The sequence below is a fragment of the Schistocerca nitens genome, chromosome 6, assembly GCF_023898315.1.
Source record: "Schistocerca nitens isolate TAMUIC-IGC-003100 chromosome 6, iqSchNite1.1, whole genome shotgun sequence".
Lineage (NCBI taxonomy): Eukaryota > Metazoa > Arthropoda > Insecta > Orthoptera > Acrididae > Schistocerca > Schistocerca nitens.
Genome location: NC_064619.1, coordinates 517,694,373 through 517,711,904, shown reverse-complemented (window position 1 = coordinate 517,711,904; position 17,532 = coordinate 517,694,373).

The window sequence follows — 17,532 nt, the reverse complement described above, 5'->3', positions numbered from 1 at the left end:
CCTGATGCGGCGGATTTAGCAAAGACATCAAGGTTCGATGAGGACGACCGTGGAGCAACTCAGCCGGCGAGCGACCATCTCGGGGCTGAGAGCGATACAAGGACAAAAAGAGCAATAACGCGTCCTCCCGAGAATGCGACTCTTTCAGCTTCAACATCTGTGACTTGAAAGTCCGGACCAGTCGTTCAGCGGCACCGTTTGACTGAGGCGAAAACGGCGCGGATGTCAGATGTTGAATACCATTGGCCTTGCAGAATGACTTAAATTCTGCGGACATGAATTGTGGGCCATTGTCGGAAACAATAGTCTGTGGAAGACCTTCAATACAAAAGATAGCTGATAACGCTTGGATGGTGGCAGAGGACGTCGTGGAAGGCATCCGGACAACAAAAGGAAAATTACTGAATGAATCGACCAGAACCAACCATCGAGCATTCCAGAATGGACCAGCAAAATCTATGTGTAAGCGTTGCCAAGGGGAAGTGGCTTTCGGCCATGCAAAGAATTTCCGCGGTGGTGCGGACTGCTGTTCGGCACACGCCATGCAAGAGGAGCACATATTCGTAATCACGGCATCAATTCCGAACCAAGTACAGTGCTGACGAGCAAGTTGTTTCGTTCGCACTATACCCCAATGTCCTTGGTGGAGAAGCCGTAAGACAGAGGACTGTAACGAACGTGGGACCACGACCCTGGACTGATCATTATCAGAACGCAACAGCAAAACACCACGTCGAACAAAAAGTCTCTCCTTGTGAGCAAAAAATCGGCGAATCAACGGATCCTCGATCCGTGACCGTGACAAGGGCTATTGCGTAGCAACAAAACGCAAAACTGTAGCAAGGACAGGGTCAGCAGCTGTGGCTGTAGCTACACGACGAAAATCAATCGGAAACGATTCGACCACGTCATCAGTTTCCGAGTCAATGAACATGCAAGCAAGTTCGGAAGAATCGAATGCTCTATCCTCAGCAACAGGCAAACGGGACAACGCATAGGCGTTTCCGTGCATAGCAGTGGACCGATACAAGATATCGTAGCGGTACTGCGAGAGGAAAATAGACCAGCGAATGAATTCCTGCGCTGTACGTGGAGGTACAGGCTTGTTCGGATGGAAAAGCGATGTCAAAGGTTTGTGGTCTGTGATGATGGTAAAGTAGTAACACCAAATACGAGAGCCAAAGCTTCTTTCTCAATCTGTGAATAATTTCTTTGTGCAGGCGAGAGCAATTTGGACGCAAAGGCAATAGGGCGATCATGCGATCCATCTTTGTGCGCAAGCACAGCACCGATCCCGAATTCCGATGCATCTACCATCAACAAAAGGGGTTTCTGGGGATCGAATGGCGGAAGGCAAGTATTTGAAAGCAACGCCGTTTTCAACTGGCGAAAGGCGCGTTCGCATTCCGTCGTCCAGACAAACGGAACACCTTTACGGCGTAAGCGGGTGAAGCGGAGCTGAAATGGAAGAGGCATGCAGTACATATCTGTGGTAATAATTAATTTTTCCCAGCACACTCTGTAGCTGCTTCAAATTCTGCGGCGAAGACAAGTCTTGTATGGCACGGAGGTGCTCTGGACTGGGATGTATGCCTTGGGCATTGATTACATGTCCCAGATAGGGTAAGTCACGAGCAAAAAACACACATTTGTCCTTCCGCAAGCGAAGACCATTTTGTCGCAAGACCTGAAATAATGTTCTGAGATTGGCTAAATGTTCTTCTTCCGTCTTTTCGGAGACCACAATATCGTCCAGATAGTTTGCTGCAGTAGGGACCGAGGCACAAACAGTTTGCAGATATTGCTGAAACAATGCAGGGGCGGATGCACACCCAAATGGTAGTATTTTGAATCGATACAAACCAAGATGCGTGTTAACCACCAAAACGCGCTGAGATTCGTCGTCCACCGGTATTTGCAAGTACGCATCTGCTAGGTCCAACTTCGAAAAATATTTACCCGGGCACAGTGTGTCAAAAAGATCTTCAGAGCAGGGTAAAGGATAAGTTGCAATCACGAGTTGTGGATTCACTGTAGCTTTGAAGTCCACACAAAGTCTAAATTTTCCGGAAGGTTTTGGCAAAATTACTAAGGGGGATGCCCAGAGAGAAGCCTGCTCACGTTCAATCACACCTTGTGATTCCAAATTGTGTAATGTTCGTGCGACCTCATCACGCAATGCGTGGGGAACATTGCGCGCTCTGAAAAATTTCGGTTGCGCGTGTACTTTCAGTTCCAAATGTGCTTCATAGTTCTTAGTGCAACCGAGGCCCGGTGCAAAAATGTCTGCAAATTCTTCACATAGACGAGAAACACTTGCTGAAGGCACAGTCTGGTTCACTCATAGGACCTGATTGACTATAGACAAGTTAAACAACTGAAACAAATCTAAACCAAACAAGTTCACAGCAGAAGAAGAACGAAGGGCATAAAAAGAAACAAGTTTTGCTTGTCCCTTGTATGTTGCAAGAAGGCTGCACTGTCCTAACATAGGGATTGCTTGTCCTGAATAACTATTTAACTTAACATTCGCGGCACGCAACAGAGGTGTGCCCAGCTGTTGGTACGTGTCGTGATTGATTAGTGAAACTGCAGCTCCGGTATCGAGCTGGAATGGTATCCTGTGGCCATTAATGTCCAAAACTACAAAAAGCTTATTGTCCTGCTGACGACAAGAGCGATTGTCTCGTGCAACGTGAACTGACACTGGTACAGAATCACTTGCGACTTGACGTGATTTCCGTCGATGTCGACGCACACTTTTTGTGGAACGAACACAGTCACCGTTAGAGAGAGTGTCAATGGGCGGAGTGGAATGAACTACATGAATGTCCATGGGCGAAGGTTCACGAGCCTGAGTATTCTTGGTTCGATTCTCGCGCGAAGCAAAGGGCCTGGAATGGTTGTTAGTGTCCGATCTGAGCTTTTTCTGGCAAACACTCTGAACATGTCCTTTTTTATTACAGAAAAAGCAAATAGCTTGGCGTGACGGGCAATTCTCACGCGAATGTCTAGTAGCACACTGCGGGCATGATTGTAGCACTGCATTTGCTTGCTTGCACGGCATACGTAGCGGAGGGCTTGGCGGCAGCTGCGCGGACGGGCGCGAGGGCTGCAGCGCGCCCGGCGGGCCGGTTAACGTGACACACGGCTGGCGAAGTTGCAAATGATTCCTGAGCAAAGTCAAGTGTGTCCTGCCGATCCAATATGTCCATCACTTGTTGAAGGGAGGGATTGACTGGTTTCAAAATCTGTTCCCTTATACGAACATCAGAAACGTTCTGTGCAATTGCATCACGCACCGTAGTATCTGAATAAGGGAGTCCACAGTCACACTCAAAAGCACAATCCCTAGTAAGGCCTCGCAAAGTTGCAACCCACTCCCGATTAGTCTGACCGGCCGTACGTTTGGTACAAAAGAAAGTATACCTTTTTGCAACTACATTGACAGATTCTTTGAAATATGCATCTAATGCCGACAAAATTTCTTCACAGGACAGAGTTGCCACGTCGCGTCGGGGAAACAATTTCACTATCACTCAGTACGTGTGGACGCCCACGGCGGAAAGAAGAAATGGCTGCCGCTCATTACCTTGAATTCTGTAGGCGGCGAGATGGAATCCAAATTGGCGTGACCACTCCGTTCAGCTTTCCAGTGCCGCATCAAAAGGACGAAAAGGTGGTGCAACTGCGTGTTGTGACTGCGGTAGCGGTGAAGCAGCGGCTGCCGCATCATTTTGCATTGCACGTTGACCCTGGACGAGCTGTCCAAGGGCATCCAATAAGGCCTGCGTCTGCTGATTCTGCAAGCGATAAAATTCGGACAGCACATCTGGAGATTGTGGCGAAGCCATGACACAATGAAATTTAAGCAAGCATATAGTTAGGAACGAAAAATCCTCGTCGCCGTGTGCTGTCTTGGCAGAAGAGCCAACACCGTGTTGCTAGAGGAGGCCGAAATGCACACGTTTAATTACATGCAGACTGGCGTGAGGTCTGGAACAGGTCAGAGAAATAAGACTAGCAAAACAGGAGGTAACTGGTAGAATACTTAACTTTAATCCATAATCGGTGTACATCGCTCTTGACGGTGCATTAATAATAAGCTCAATATAACTGGTAATGGTGCCTTGCTAGGTCGTAGCAAATGACGTAGCTGAAGGCTATGCTAACTATCGTCTCGGCAAATGAGAGCGCAGTTGTCAGTGTAGCATCGCTAGCAAAGTCGGCTGTACAACTGGGGCGAGTGCTAGTAAGTCTCTCTAGACCTGCCTTGTGGCGGCGCTCGGTCTGCGATCACTGACAGTGGCGACACGCGGGTCCGACGTATACTAATGGACCGCGGCCGATTTAAAGGCTACCACCTAGCAAGTGTGGTGTCTGGCGGTGACACCACATTATCTATGTGGTCTTTCCAACTGAAGTTGTTTGTAATTTTAACACCCAGGTACTTAGTTGAATTGACAGCCTTGAGAATTGTACTATTTATCGAGTAATCGAATTCCAACGAATTTCTTTTGGAACTCACGTGGATCACCTCACACTTTTCGTTATTTAGCGTCAACTGCCACCTGCCACACCATACAGCAATCTTTTCTAAATCGCTTTGCAACTGATATTGGTCTTCGGACGACCTTACTAGACGGTAAATTACAGCATCATCTGCGAACAACCTAAGAGAACTGCTCAGATTGTCACCAAGGTCATTTATATAGATCAGGAACAGTAGTGTGTAAGTCTAGGGACTGATGATCTCAGCAGTTTGGTCCCTTAGGATTTCACACACATTTGAACATTTAACTACCGAACATCACTTCTCCGATTTCTGACTGGTTGGATGATGTCCGCCACGAATTCCTCTCAGGGTAGCACTTGCAACCTGCGCCTCAATTATTTGCTGTGTGAGCTAACATCCTACAGATGTTCGGGCTCACATGCGGTTCCTCTTTGTCGAAATGTCTTGGCTCAAACATGTCTAGGGGTTGACCGCACGTGTCGCATTACACGCCCTAAAGTAGACACTTGTAACCCTCTGGTTAAATTGTCTAGCTGATGGCAAGTTTGCGAAATACAAATTTAATATAACATATGATAACAGTAATAATAATATCGGGAACTAAATTAACGACCCATAAATGATGCAGGCCACACAGTTGCTATTTGGTTTGAATAATGTTTATTTAGAAAGCAAACTAATAGCGAAAGTGGTCGTATTTAGAGTTACTGTTACACTCGAGAGCATATCTGTTTGATAGAGTTCGATCATTCACAGTCTCTTCGCGAAACACAAGTCCAATACTCCGCCTCCTTAGCTACACTAAAGTTAGAGTTCACACCAGTCGCGCCGCTGCTCGCGATACCACACAACGCGAGATTTTCTAAGTCGTTTAACATCCTAGTTCTCTAAAAACCGACCGTTCGCTTTCGCGTCTCCTCCAGCACTGTCCCTTTTGGTGTCTCGACCCGAACTGTCCGCTTTGATGTCTCCAGCCGAACTGTACTCTGGTGTCATGACCAGAACTGCCCTCTGCCCGTCTCCGACCGCGTTTCCCGCACGCCGAACATGTTCGCTCAACTGACTAGCGCAGTTCCTTTTCCTGAAGCCGTCCATCTAATTGGCTACAGCTTATTCCACATTATTTTAATTTTAACATATTTAAGTAATCAAAGCTTGACCACTTTCACGTTCTAAATAAAATAACAATAATATCCATTACGTAATAAACGTTAAATTCGAAACTTCCTGGCAGATTAAAACTGTGTGCCCGACCGAGACTCGAACTCAGGACCTTTGCCTTTCGCGGGCAAGTGCTCTACAATCTGAACTACCGAAGCACGACTCACGCCCGGTACTCACAGCTTTACTTCTGCCAGTATCTCGTCTCCTACCTTCCAAACTTTACAGAAGCTCTCCTGCGAGAGAGAGCTTCTTCTACGAGAATTCGTAGGGTCAGTACTGCTTCGCGTGTTATTGTATTTCTCCGGAATCCAAACTGATCTTCCACGAGGTCGGCTTCCACCACTTTTCCCATCCGTTTTTTAAGGATTAGTGTTAGTTTTTTGCAATCGTGAGTGATTAAACTGACAGTTCGGTAATATTCACACCTGTCAACACCTGCTATCGTTGGAAATGGAATTAATATATTCTTCATGAGGTTTGAGGGTATTTTGCCTGTCCCATGTATGTTGCTCACATGTTTTGTCACGGCTGGCTCTCCCAAGGCTATCAGTATCTCTAACGGAATGTTTTCTACTCGGGGCCCCCTTTCGACTTAAGTTTTTCAGTGCTTTATCAAATTCTTCATTCAGTATCGTATCTCCCTTCTCATCTTCATCTACGTCATCTTCCATTTCCATAATATTGTCCTGAAGTACATCTCCCTTGTATAGCCCACCTATATACTCCTTCCAACTTTCTGCTTTCCCTTCTTTGTTTAGGACTGGTTTTCCATATGGGCTCTTGATATTCATGCAGGTGATTCTCTTTTCTCCAAAGGTGTCTTTAATTTTCCTGTAGGCAGCATCTATCTTTCCCTAGTGATATATTCTTCTACATCCTTACATTAGCCATTACTGCTTAGCCATTTTTCGCTTCCTGACGATGTCACTTTTTAGTCGTTTATATTGCCTTTCGCCTGCTTCATTTTTTGTATTTTTATACTTTCTTCTTTCATAGATTAAATTCAATGTCTCTTGTGTTACCCAAGGATTTCTACTAGCCCTCATCTTTTTACCTACTTGATCCTCTGCTGTTTCACTATATCATTTATTAAAGCTAATCATTCTTCTTCTACTATATTCCTTTCCCCTGTTCTTGTCAATCGTTCCCTAATGCTCCGTCTGAAACTCCCTACATCCTCTCAGTTAATCCAGGTCCAAACTCCTTAAAATCCAGCCTTTTTGCAGTTTCTTCAGTTTAAATCTGCAGTTCATAACCAATAAATTGGGTTCAGAGTGCACATCAGCCCCTGAAAATGTCTTACAACTTAAAACCTGGTTCTGAAATTTCTGTTTTTCCATTACATAATCAGTGTGAAACCTTCTGGTGTCTCCAGGTCTCTCCCACGTATATAACCTTCTTCCCCAATTCTTAGACCAAGTGTTAGCTACGATTACACTTTGCTCTGTCCAAAATTCTACCAGGTGGCTTTCTCTTTTATTTCTTTCCCTCAGTCCATATTCACCTACTACTTTTCCTTCTCTTCCTTTCATTACTATTGACTTCCAGTCCCTCATGACTGTTAAATTTTCGTCTAATTCCCACTATGTCTCCCTGTTACTATCTACTTCCCTTTTTTAAATTTTCTAACCTACCTGCTCGATTACGGGATCTGACATTCCACGCTCCGACTCATAGAACGCCAGTTTCTTGTATGTTTTACCCGAGAGGATGTCATCATCTTTTAACCATGCAGTAGAGCTGCATGGTCCCGGGAAAAATTACGGTTGTAGTTTCCCCTTGCTTTCAGCCGTTAGCAGTACCAGCACAGCAAGGCCGTTTTGGTTGATGTTACAAGGACAGATCAGTCAATCATCCAGACTGTTGTACTTTCAACCACCGAGAAGGCTGCTGCCCCTCTTCAGGAACCACACGTTTGTCTGGCCTCTCGGCATAAACGCCTCCGTTATGGTTGCACCTACGGTACGGCTATCTGTATCGCAGAGGCACGCAAGCCTCCCCACCAACTTCCAGGTCCATGGTTCATGGGGGGGGTTATATATTTATATACCCGCGTATTAGATTGCAACGTTTGCCAAAATTTCAAATCAATCAGTGAAGAACCTTCCAAGATTTACGAGTTGAGCAAACGAACACTTACATTTTTATTTATACATATGTAAGTGTTCGTTTGTTCAGAATCTTAAATCTCCGAAAGCGCTTCCCAATTCCTTTGAAATTTTGATACAACATTCCATTTGAATACGCCTGTGTTTTTAAATACCTACGGGAGTGCCATGACGTATATAATCTTATTTCATACATTACATTTTAATTTATTATATGTACAAGACATACATTTATCAACCATATAGTGTTTCCGTAGGTGTATAAAAACAGGCACGATTTCGAATGCAACCTTGTGTCGAAAATTTAAAGGAATCAGTGAAGACCTTTCGGAGATGTAAGATTTTGAAAAAACAAACAGTTACATTTTTATTTATGCAGATAAGATTTATAGTAGAAACCTTCGAACCTTCTTCGGGTTGCCATGGAACGAGGATATACGATGTTCATAATGGGTGACTTAGCATGATTATCATTAATTTTCAGAATAGGTCACGTCGGTGCCAAGCGCCTGTTGTAGTTTCATTCACATGGACTCTGCCATTAAATTAGACCTAAGAAGCCTGTAAGTTAAAAATATATTTTTTCTTGCGAAAATCAAACAATGTTTTGCATCTAAGCCATTAAAAAACTTTGAACCGTCCAGTAAAATTATTTTCATATGTTGTTGTTGTTGTGGTCTTCAGTACTGAGACTGGTTTGATGCAGCTCTCCATACTACCCTATCCTGTGCAAGTTTCTTCATCACCCAGTACTTACTGCAACCTATATCCTTCTGAATCTGCTTAGTGTATTCATTTCTTGGTCTCCCTCTACGATTTTTACCCTCCACGCTGACCTCCAATGCTAAATTTGTGATCCCTTGATGCCTCAGAACATGTCCTACCAACCGGTCCCTTCTTCTTGTCAAATTGTGTCACAAACTCCACTTCTCCCCAATTCTATTCAATACCTTCTCATTAGTTATGTGATCTACCCAGCTAATCTTCAGCATTCTTCTGTAGCACCACGTTTCGAAAGCTTCTATTCTCTTCTTGTCCAAACTACTTATCGTCCATGTTTCACTTCCATACATGGCTATACTCCATACAAATGCTTTCAGAAACGACTTCCTGGCACTTAAATCTATACTCCATGTTAACAAATTTCTCTTCTTCAGAAACGCTTTCCTTGCCATTGCCAGTCTACATATTATATCCTCTCTACTTCGATCAACATCAGTTATTTTGCTCCCCAAATAGCAAAACTCCCTTACTACTTTAAATGTGTCATATTCTAATCTAATTCCATCAGCATCAACCGACTTAATTCGACTACATTCCATTATCCTCGTTTTGCTTTTATTGATGTTTCTCTTTTCAAGACACTGTCCATTCCGTTCAACTGCTCTTCCAAGTCCTTTGCTGTCTCTGACAGAATTACAATTTCATCGGCGAACCTCAAACTTTTTATTTTTTCTCCATGTATTTTAATACCTACTCCGAATTTTTCTGTTTCCTTCACTGCTTGCTCAATATACAGATTGAATAACATCGGGGAGAGGCTACAACCCTGTCTCACTCCCTTCCCAACCGCTGCTTCCCTTTCATGTCCCTCGACTGTTATAACTGACATCTGGTTTCTGTACAAATTGTAAATAGCCTTTCGCTACCTGTATTTTACCCCTGACACCTTTAGAATTTGAAAGAGAGTATTCCAATCAACATTGTCAAAAGCTTTCTTTAAGTCTACAAGTGCTAGAAACGTAGGTTTGCCTTTTCTTAATCTTTCTTCTAAGATAAGTCGTATGGTCAGTATTGCCTCACGTGTTCCAATATTTCTGCGGAATCCAAATTGATCTTCCCCAAGGTTGGCTACTACTAGTTTTTCCATTCGTCTGTAAATAATTCGCGTTAGTATTTTGCAGCTGTGGCTTATTAAACTGATAGTTCGGTAATTTTCACATTTGTCAACACCTGCTTTCTTTGGGATTGGAATTATTATATTCTTCTTGAAGTCTGAGGGAATTGCGCCTGTCTCATACATCTTGCTCACCAGATGGTAGAGTTTTGTCAGGACTGGTTCTCCCAAGGCCGTCAGTAGTTCTAAAGGAATGTTGTCTACTCCCGGGGCCTTGTTTGGACGCAGGTCGTTCAGTTCTCTGTCAAACTCTTCACGCAGTATTGTATCTCCCATTTCGTCTTCATCTACATTCTCTTCCATTTCCAGAATATTGTCCTCAAGTACGTCGGCCTTGTATAGACCCTCTATATACACCTTCCACCTATCTGCTTTCCCTCCTTTGCTTAGAACTGGGTTTCCATCTGGGCTCTTGATATTCATACAAGTGGTTGTCTTTTCTCCAAAGGTCTCTTTAATTTTCCTGTAGGAAGTATCTATCTTACCCCTAGTGAGATAAGCCTCTACATCCTTACATTTGTCCTCTAGCCATCCCTGCTTAGCCATTTTGCACTTCCTGTCAATCTCATTTTTGAGACATTTGTATACATTTTTGCCTGCTTCGTTTACTGCATTTTTATATTTTCTCCTTTCATCAATTAAATTCAATATTTCTTCTGTTACCCAAGGATTTCTACTCATCTTTTTACCTACTTGATCCTCTGCTGCCTTCACTACTTCATCTCTCAAGGCTACCAATTCTTCTTCTACTGTATTTCTTTCCCCCATTCCTGTCAATTGTTCCCTTATGCTCTCCCTGAAACTCTCTACAACCTCTGGTTTTATCAGTTTGTCCAGGTCCCATCTCCTTAGATTCCCACCTTTTTGCAGTTTCTTCAGTTTTAATCTACAGCTCATAACCAATAGATTGTGGTCAGAGTCCACATCTGCCCCTGGAAATGTCTTACAATTTAATACCTGGTTCCTAAATCTCTGTCTTACCATTATATAATCTATCTGATACCTTCTAGTATTTCCAGGATTCTTCCATGTGTACAACCTTCTTTTATGATTCTTGAACCAAGTGTTAGCTATGATTAAGTTATGCTCTGTGCAAAATTCTACCAGACGACTTCCTCTTTCATTTCTTTCCCCCAATCCATATTCACCTGCTATGTTTCCTTCTCTCCCTTTTCCTACTCTCGAATTCCAGTCACCCATGACTATTAAATTTTCGTCTCCCTTCACTACCTGAATAATTTCTTTTATCTCATCATAAATTTCATCAATTTCTTCATCATCTGCAGAGCTAGTTGGCATATAAACTTGTACTACTGTAGTAGGTGTGGGCTTCGTGTCTATCTTGGCCACAATAACGCGTTCACTATGCTATTTGTAGTAACTTTCCCGCACTCCTATTTTTTTTATTCATTATTAAACCTACTCCTGCATTACCCCTATTTGATTTTGTATTTATAACCCTGTATTCACCTGACCAAATGTCTTGTTCCTCCTGCCACCGAACTTCACTAATTCCCACTATATCTAACTTTAACCTATCCATTTCCCTTTTTAAGTTTTCTAACCTACCTGCCCGATTAAGGGATCTGACATTCCACGTTCCGATCCGCAGAACGCCAGTTTCCTTTCTCCTGATAACGCCGTCATCTACAGTAGTCCCCGCCCGGAGATCCGAATGGGGGACTATTTTACCTGCGGAACATTATACCCAAGAGGACGCCATCAGCATTTAACCATACAGTAAAGTTTCATGCCCTCGGGAAAAATTACGGCTGTAGTTTCCCCTTGCTTTCAGCCGTTCGCAGTACCACAACAGCAAAGCCGTTTTGGTTAGTGTTACAAGGCCTGATCAGTCAATCAAGACCAAAAGTCTTGTTCCTCCTGCCACCGAACTTCACTAATTCCCACTATATCTAACTTTAACCTATCCATTTCCCTTTTTAAGTTTTCTAACCTACCTGCCCGATTAAGGGATCTGACATTCCACGTTCCGATCCGCAGAACGCCAGTTTCCTTTCTCCTGATAACGCCGTCATCTACAGTAGTCCCCGCCCGGAGATCCGAATGGGGGACTATTTTACCTGCGGAACATTATACCCAAGAGGACGCCATCAGCATTTAACCATACAGTAAAGTTTCATGTCCTCGGGAAAAATTACGGCTGTAGTTTCCCCTTGCTTTCAGCCGTTCGCAGTACCACAACAGCAAAGCCGTTTTGGTTAGTGTTACAAGGCCTGATCAGTCAATCATCCAGACTGTTGCCCTTGCAACTACTGAAAAGGCTGCTGCCCCTCTTCAGAAACCAAACGTTTGTCTGGCCCCTCAACAGATACCCCTCCGTTGTCGTTGCACCTACGGTACGGCCATCTGTATCGCTGAGGCACGCACGCCTCCGCACCAACGGCAAGGTCCATCGTTCTGCAAAAAAATATCTTTCTCCGCCACACGACTGTACTTCTGTTACGCGTTTCACGTGATTTTGCAAATGAAACGAAGAAATTTGTGTATTTAGTTGACAGTGCACCCTAGCGCTGTGTGTGTGTGTGTTATATTACCAGATATCACTGAAAAGTTCACATTTATTTAAGCAATTGAGAATAAAGGCTAACTTTTATCTTTTCTAAACTTCTTCTACAGAGATCTTCCTAGGCTCCGCAACCGAGATTCGTAACGCACGCCTGTGAATTGGCATGTCAAATGATGGTAGTGAAAAAAGGTTCAGCGCCAGGCAGAGCCGTTGCTTGGTGTTTTGCCGCCCTAGGCGAGAACTGAAAAATGCCGCCCCCTCTTTTTGACTATCGGTCTCTTCGATTACCCCTCCCCCCCCCCCCTCACCTTCTCCCCCATCAACATCCCAAGCCACAACAATGGAAATCCCCTATTATACTTTTAGTCCCTAAACTAAGTGATCAAATGCTCTCGTTTCCTGTGACAGCCCTCAATTTTTATGCTTTGTCCTCAGTTTCTAATTTTTTGTCCTCATGTTTTGAGACATCTGAAAATAACTGAAAAAGGGAGAATATGCCGAACGTTTTAAACTAGAACATATTAGTGGGGCCAAATTTAGCATCAGTTACTTGTTTTATTTAATTGCAAGAACTTGGATTAATAAATATGCGGAACTATTTTCTGATGCGAATATATTTTTCCTTGAATTTAGAAATTGTGATGTATTTACTGATACGAGAAATGCCGAAGCACCAGACTCGGTCATCTGGGTAATCGTGGCGTTATTCGTTTCTGTTTTAGTTGAAATATTTTTAGAATGAGGAATAAATCTCACCTTTTTCAACATACACTTGCTTGCGATTAAATAAATAAATGGCGCCTTGTTTGCATTTTCTGTTGAGAGTTCGAGATCTTTTATTAGCCGCCCCTATGGCGTAGTCGTCCAAGCGACTGACTTCTGATCATTCGTCCGAGACGGGTGCTGGCTCGAATCCCGGTGAGGCACTGATTCCTTCCCTTCCCTGGAGTCAGCGGTCCTGAATTAGCGACGGATGATTGCTTACAGCCCATTGCTGGCGGTGAGGATAAACCATAAGTAAAACAAGAAAATTGTTCAGTACATTTTTTCATTAAAGTGTTTCTTCGAGAAAAGTTACTAGATTTGGAATATTGTTGACTCGCCACAGTAAATCTTTGGTTTCAGATTTTTTCTTTTGTAGGATCAAAATGAAGTTTCAGTACGAAATCAAAATGTAACTTTGTTTTAGGTGCTGCCCCCTGTGAGTAATCTTTGAGGTTTATCATAAGTAATATTCTGAATAATAGTAATTTATTCTTATTTTAAACTTTTTCACATGACAAGTTTCACTCAGATTCATCGCAAGTATACTGGACAATCTTGATGCAGTTCATGAATTCTTTGCTAATCTTCGGCTTTACTGGAATACGCCAGACGTTGTCCTCCATTATGCCCTTATCTTAAAATGTAATTGTCCTCAATTTTGCACTGAAATTGTCAATTTGTCCTTAATTTCGTGCTCAAAAATATGGTCACGTTACATTAAACCTATTAGCTACATTTATATTTTAACACTTAAATTAGTAATTCTGTAGGGTATTGCAAATAGTGCAAAAATTGCTACATGGTATCACTCTTTAATTTAAACATTTTGTATTTTTGAAACATGAGACATTAAGAAGTAGTATTTCGAAATACAACATTCCATGCTATGCTAGAAAGCTTAAATGCATTAAATATGAAAGAACTTGTATTCAAAATTAAACAATATAAACAATAAAAGGCATCAAACATTAAATAATGAAATAAGCACTATTCATGACATTTTAATTCTTCTTTTTTAATTTCTCTCTTCTTATTTCACTGGTATTTTGTATTCCTCCTCTTAACCCAGTGGTACCTTCCTTGCCTTTATTTTAGCAAAGTCTTTAATAGGGTCTCTAACATCAAGCTGGTAAGCCATGTCTCTTTATACTGAAATTGTGGCTATTCCCAGGGGTCTTCCGTGGCTTATAGAACTTCGCAGATAGGTTTCCATTAATCTGAGTTTTGAAAAATTCTCCTCCGTATTAACACTACCTATAGTTATTTCTTGTTCTAGACTTGTATACAGGACCTTACAATTATGGAAGTTGGTAATATGTTCAACACTCGTTTCGTGTGAAGACAGAATCAATGCCATTCTGATTAAGAATTGTATTAAAATTTGAATTTGCGCCGAGTTCGAGTCTCGGTCTGGCACACAGTTTTAATCTTCCAGGAAGTTTCAAAGAGTTCATAGTTTATCTATACTTATTGATAGGTCTTCCCAGGAATCTCGAGCTGAATAATACATTGTGATGCTTTCGTCAGTTATTTTCAGGCGTTTAATTTGATCACCATCTTCTTCAGTGCTACACTTTCCAGTATTCACTACAACGTGTTCTTCTTGCTCTCGGCTGCAAATTTCTATGTCCGTATCTGGTAGTCCTACGTCGTCATCTTATTTTGAAGTTGACGCCACAGCTGTTTCAGAATTTTCTGGAGGACACGGTAATTTTCCAAAAGACCCCTTCAATTTGAACATTTCTATTTGACTACCTGCTTTTATTTTTCTGTACTGAGCATCTGACAGCTTTTTTCTGACTACCATTTCTTATCTTTTCTATTCAGAAATATATAGGACAACAATAATTCTGAATATGGTATAGAATAATTGTGTATATTACATTAGAAAACTGTCATAACATTATTACCGAATGATGTAAGAAGACGGAACAATAACGAAAACAATCATGGTCGGGCTTGTGTGGCATGTTGATATGAAGGGGCCCTCGAAACGTACGCATCATGCAAGTGGGCAGAGAACAGCTACTACCACCCCAGGCAGCCTGTAATGTAAATTGTAATTTAATAATTACATTACAAAAGATGCAGAACTCGTTTCTGCGATGTTATCGCACCTGGTAAGTTTAATTGAAACTTGAATAATCAGTCAACAACAATTTTTGGATGACGTGGCAAACTAATTTTTAAGTTTATCATGAAACGCATCATCGGTGTTGTTAGAAATGTCTACTTCACTGTTCAAGATTACTCATGCTTGTAACAGTCCCCGCCCTAACAGTGTACGAAGTCTAGTCTCTATGCGCTTTAAAGCAGAAAATGTCCTTTCGCAAGTTACCTGTGTAAATGCAAACCAAGGCTAAGTACAACATGCGACACAGAGATTTCAGTATGTGTGAATTGTACTGTCACAATAGCTTACAGGCACAAGGCACACAATTCCTGCAATCACGCCAGGTCGACAAACAAGGCTTGACATTCTTTTCCTAGTTATTATCTGCGCATACGTCAAATTTTAAGATAACGACAGCTAATTTGTTTGTGAGAAGACAATGTAGTTCTTTCGCGGTGCTGCGAGTCTCAGACAATCAGAGGCACTTACAGGTAGACAGCAACTCATTTGCATGTATGGGTATGATGAACTGCACCTAACTTTTACTCCTCTTAGATAGTTTGAAAGAGTAATACGAAACCTAACTTGTGAATACGTGATAGATTAGCCACAGGAATTATTAACGGAACTAGAAACATAAACAGAACCACACAACTGACTCTTGACAAAAGATCTGCAGAGAAAAAGACAGAAGGAAGGGCTGAGGGAGGTATGGTATCGAGTCGAAACATGATCGCAAGTCAGCGCACATGTCCCGCTCCGGCGCTCGACAGAGATGTGTTTGTTTCCGATTCGTACTTAGTAGCGGCTGCTTTTGTTTTGAGGTAGGTAGAGGCAATGTATTTACTTTCGTCGAAGTAAGTAAAGATTTATTAAGTAACTGTTACATATGCTTTTGAAAATAATTCGGTCTTTTAATTTTCCGTCTTTTTCATTTTCCTCTTTATTTGCTGATTTGCTCGTTTGATGTGAAATTAATTTTTTCCACCCTTTGCCACCCCCAAAATTTTGCCGCCCTAGGCGGCTGCCTAGTCTTGCCTAATGACAGAAACGACCCTGACGCCAAGATTTGGTTGGAAAGGGGAAGATCAATGACAGGGAAATTTTCGTGATCACAACTTTGTTGTCGTTATCGATCTGAAAGATGTAGTCTATTCAATAAAGTCAGAGGTTGGGAAGCTTTCGAAGATTTTCCATCAGGCAAACCAAATGGATAGAGAATATTCCCGCAGAATTTCTAAATTCATTGTTGAAAGTGGCAACGAAAAGTTTATACAAGTTAGTGTGTAGAATGCGTGATCCTGGAGATACACCATCAGACTCTCGGACAAGGGCGAATAAACGCCAGAACTGCTGCACGATCTGCTTCACGCCTCATGCACTCAACCTGCTGATCATAATAACGCAGATAAGGATGGAAAAGGAAATGGAAGAACAATAATTTCGCATTACGAACGGAGAAAGCATAGGTGGAAATTTTGACGTTAAGCTTGGTAATATTTACACAGGATTTTTCAACTTAAAACAAAAGTTCTACATTTTAATATATTTCAAGTTGTTAGAAATCATCAAATAAATAGGTACAGCTATGGGGAAAAATGGCTAATGTACAGTAAAAACAGAAATTAAGTGTGATCAACATAAACGGAAGGTCAAGAGAGGAGTGCTAGGATTGAAAGGGGCACAAAGCAGGCTGCAGCCCCTCTAATGTTTAACCGGTACAGCGAGGAAGCAATGAAGCAAATAAAAGTTTCAGTATTGGGATTATAACTCGGGATGAAAAATATCAAAACATCCGTTATTGCTGTACTTAGTGAAAGAGGGGAAGAATTACATCATCAGCTGAAAAGAATGAGCTGCTTACTGAGCACAGAATAGTGAGTGCAAGCCAAAGAAAGACATATATATTGAGGAGTGGCAGAAATGAGATTAGTGACAGACGACTTCAAAATATCGTAATAAGTGAAGGAATTCCGCTATCTAGAAACAAGATAACGCATGGTGGCCGAGGGAAGGAGTGCATAAGAAGCACAGATAAAGACAGCCTTTCGCATCAAAAGAATTCTGCCCTTATCAAACGTAGGCCTTAGTTTAAGGAAGAAATTTCTGTGAACGTAGTCTGGAACACAGTATTGTGCAGGAGTGAATTAAGGACTGTTGCAAAATCAGAATGGAGCGGAATCGAAGCGTTTGAGATGCGATGTTCAGGAATGCAGAAAATTAAGTTCTTTGATAGGAGATGTGGAGGGTATCTTGAAATTCGGTTCGGAAGGGAATACTTGTGGAACACTAACACTTAGGTGTGGATGTCGTGGAGCCACTTCCATGGTGTTAAAATGAGACGTAGAGGTCAAAAACTGTGGGAGAAGGAAGAGGTTGGTATGCATACAACGAATAATAGATTGAAGCTGTAAATTTAAAATTATTTTTTGTCGTTACTCA